We start from the raw sequence: 4411 nt of genomic DNA on the forward strand, positions 1-4411 counted from the left end.
AACAATACATAAGTAAAGTTTAAATAAAGGAAACAAAATAAAAGTCAGGATCTTCAATGATTTTAAAAAGTCAGTCACTTCTATAACTCCAAAGAGCATGATAAAACCTGGTCCTCAAAGTTAGTCCAAGGACAACTATCACTGTAAAACTATTGATTTTCCACCAACTTTCCAAGACTTTAGTTTCTAATTCCATTAAGGTAGCTGATAGTGAGTTAAGGATAAAAAAAAATTGAGTGGAGAAGACAAAGACAATAAATTCAATAGGCAAGGTTTTTTATCATAGCTATTCCACAAGAAATAATAAAAAGCAAATAAACATGAAACCTATGACATTTTTGAGGGAATTTATTTACCAAAATATTCACAGGTCAGGCTGGAGAAATAGCACAGTGGGTAGGGCATTTGCATTGCACGCAGCCGACCCGGGTTCAATTCCCAGTATCCCATATAGTCCCTTGAGCAACTCCAGGGGTTAATTCCTGAGTGCAGAGCCAGGAGTAACCCCTGTGCATCACCAGGTGTGACCTCCCTCCAAAAAAAGAAGAAAAATAATCACAGGTCTACTATAAAAGGTTCTATGATTCTTAAATCTTTTAATCAAATTTTAATTAAAATATGAATTAAAATGTTATAGTTTTCATTATATTATAAAATTTCAACATCTTCACCATTAATTTTATGATTTAATGGAACTAAGTATATTCACATAGTTATGAAACCCTCACCATTTTCTATCTCCAGAACTATCTGATTTTTCCAAACTAATTCTCTCTTGCTCCTAACCACCATTCTCTATGCACCGATTATTCCAACACCTCGCTAAGTAGAATCACAATAATTGTCTTTGCACCAGAATTATTTCAGTTATCAAGATTAATTCATGTTATATGCATCTTATAGTTACATTATTTATTTTTTAATATCTAAAAGATACATCATTTCATATATATATTCTTGACTGGAATCTTAACTGTGTCTTTTTCAGGGTATCTAAAGAAGATGTTTTGATTCGGCTATTCTATTCCTTTTCTACCTTCATGAATAGAGTCCCAGAACACATTACAACCACTGTGTTTAAAGGATGAGTATCAAGTGATAAGGAAGCACTTCCAGACCTGATAGAGAAAATGTATTAGAGTCAGATTCTGAATTTTCAGCTTCGTATTATTGGTGGAAAAGATTTTAGATGGACCCCCTTATAGTAGGTTTGGGTAAGTTTGTAGGGCTAATTGAGATTGCATAGATTCCTGCATGACTAGAAGGGAATAAACTTTGAGAACAACTAATTGTCCATGTATATTCATTTTCCACTTCGTAATGGAACCACCAGAGTTCTATGCACAGAACAACCCATTAAGAGAACAGACTCCTTATCTTTAAGATAGGAAAGAGGAGACAAAATTGTGTATAACTTGTTAGCCTGTGTGTTAAGCTTCTGAGGTTTGGAAGAAGGCTTGTGCCAGAACCCAGATTTTTAAATGTTATATGCAGTTATCAGAGCCCAGATTTTTAAATCTCACTTCCAGTGTTGCTGTCCCAAGAAAAGCACAGCCCTTAAGTAGGAAAGGGTGTACATTTCTCTCCTTTTCACCACCTGCATTTTCCCTTCCATCATTTCCCCTTCTTGAATGAAGAGCAACTGATAACATCTGGAGAGGTAACCTTGGGCTGAGCACTTGATTTGCATAGAGAAAGCCTGGATTCAATTTCCAACACTGCATAGTCCCAGGCTACCCTGTGAATAGCTGGGAAATCCCTGAGCACTCCAAGTGTGACTCCCAAACAAAGGATACAACAAACAGAACATTTAACTAGGAAAACCTGGTCTCAAGGTAGCAGAAACCGGGTCTCAGAAACCAGGTCTCAGAATAAACACTGGGAGAAACAGCAAGATCCCTTTTAGGGGATGTTGAGAGAAAAAGAGAAAATGCCAACGCTTTGTGTAATTCCTTGTGTTTGGGAATTTTTAAAATCATATGATACCCTACTCTGTACCCTGTGTTATAATTGATACTAAAAGTAAAGAATGAAGACCAGGGCTAATCTTCGTGATTAACCCTTCGTGATTAACGGGTGAAGTCCTGGTTTGAACCCAGCAACCTCTGATGCAGACACAAAATAAAACAATAATGGAGAATTGCTTTGTTTCACTTGTTTTGATCACAACCCATGGTCCTCAGGACTTATTATTGACTGCACTCCTGGATGACTCCTGGCAATTCTCAGGGAACATTTGCAATGCTGGGAATACAATCCCATTGGCCATGTGAAAGGCACATTACCCGCTGTACTCTCTTCACACTGGAGAAATATTTTTATATTGAAAATAATGGTTAGATTAATCTTTAAATTTTTGATTTTATATTGAGTTATTAAAATTTATCTTAATCTTTATATTTTGAGTCTCTTGCAATGGGATGACAGTGATATTGAGATACTTGGCATAATATAAAGCAGTGGAAATCCTCAGCAACAACTGAGAAAAAACTCTGTGAGCTCCAAGATGAAATGCAGGAAACCTCCAGAAAACAACTTAGCACTGCACTGCACTGCACTGTCGTCCCATTGTTTACCAATTTGCTTGAGCTGTCACTAGTAACGTCTCCATTGTGAGACTTGTTACTGTTTTTGGCATATCGAACATGCCATGGGTAGCTTGCCAGGCTCTGCCATGCAGGTAGGATACTCTCGGTAGCTTGCCGGGCTCTCTGAGAGGGATAAAGAAATAGAACCCGGGTCAGCCTCGTGCTAGGTAAATGCCCTACCCACTGTGCAATTAAGATGGAAAAATTTGAAAACAAATGAAGAACACACCAGAGAATTATGGGATGAGTTCAAAAGAGCAACATAAGAACCATCAGATTCCCCAAGAAAAAAGAGAAATCTAAGGAGAGTTACTAGTCAATGAGATCATAACTGAGAATGTCCAACAACTGAGGAATGCATGCTCCCAGATTCAAGAAACTCAAAATGTCCCAGATTAAAAAAAAAAAAAGAAAAGCTCCAAGATACATTTTAATCAGAATGACAAAAGTCAAGGACAGAATATTTTGAAAGCAACCAGATCAAAGAAGGAACTTAGATATAAAGGATCTCTCATAAGAGTCACAGCTCATTTATCAAAGGAGAATGTGGGATATAGTAAAATAAATAAATAAATAAATGATCACCTCACCATGAATATTCTGTTAGGCTAGTTTTTCAGTCAGACGTGAAGGAACAAACCAACCTTCATGGACAAGAAACAGCTTCAGAAGTTCATAGCCTTGCAAGAAGGATAAGAAAAGGTTTTCTGGGCTGGAGCGATAGCACATCGGGTAGGGCATTTGCCTTGCACACGGCCGACCCGGGTTTGATTCTCAGCATCCCATATGGTCCCCCGAGCACCGCTAGGAGTAATTCCTGAGTGCAGAGCCAGGAGTAATCCCTGTGCATCACCGGGTGTTACCCAAAAACGAAAAAAAAAAAGGTCTTCTTTAAGATACAAATAAATGTTACAAATAAACCTAAAAATAAACCTAATTCATTTAAAAGAGTGCAATAAATTCCTTTGTATCAATAATCTCAGTGTCAATGGCCTGAACTCACCAGTCAAGAGACAAAGAGTGGAAGACTATACTTCCAGGGATTATTTCTATAGTTTGTTACTCTCTGATCCTATAGAGCACCTGAAAAATGAGGAGGAGCCAGAGCTTCCTCTCCTGAGTGTGAACCATTGCTAGGTGTTGTTTTTGTAACTGCCTTTTACCACTGATGACTGTTCTTCCCCCCCCGAAGACTGAGAGGGAGAGGATGCAGTCTGAGTGGTTATGTGAAAGGAAGAAAGAAAAGAAAGAAAGAAAGAAAGAAAGAAAGAAAGAAAGAAAGAAAGAAAGAAAGAAAGAAAGAAAGAAAGAAAGAAAGAAAGAAAGAAAGAAAGAAAGAAGAAAGAAAGGAAGAAAGGAAGGAAGAAAGAAAGAAAGAAAGAAAGAAAGAAAGAAAGAAAGAAAGAAAGAAAGAAAGAAAGAAAGAAAGAAAGAAAGAAAGAAAGAAAGAAAGAAGAAGGAAGGAAGGAAGAAAGAAAGAAAGAAAGAAAGAAAGAAAGAAAGAAAGAAAGAAAGAAAGAAAGAAAGAAAGAAAGAAAGAAAGAAAGAAAGAAAGAAAGAGAGGGATGGAGGGAGGGAGGGAAGGAAGGAAAGAAGGAAGGAAGGAAGGAAGGAAGGAAAGACGGAAGGAAGGAAGGAAGGAAGGAAGGAAGGAAGGAAGGAAGGAAGGAAGGAAGGAAGGAAGGAAGGAAGGAAGGAAGGAAGGAAGGAAGGAAGATACTATTCTAGGATGAATCAGAAAACCAGCCTAACCTCAGTCTCAGATTCTTATTTGTAACAGTCACAGTAAACAGAAGCTCAAAAGGCTAGAAAACAATTTTATA

At 37.5% G+C, this 4411-nt stretch overlaps 1 pseudogene; it reads left to right on the top strand.

Moving 5' to 3' along the window:
* Positions 1 to 3612: 3612 nt before the first annotated feature.
* On the top strand, positions 3613 to 3811 carry LOC129401183 (small nucleolar RNA U3; annotated as a pseudogene).
* The last annotated feature ends 600 nt before the right edge of the window (positions 3812 to 4411 follow it).

This window comes from Sorex araneus, chromosome 1 (genome assembly GCF_027595985.1).
Source record: "Sorex araneus isolate mSorAra2 chromosome 1, mSorAra2.pri, whole genome shotgun sequence".
Taxonomy (NCBI): domain Eukaryota; kingdom Metazoa; phylum Chordata; class Mammalia; order Eulipotyphla; family Soricidae; genus Sorex; species Sorex araneus.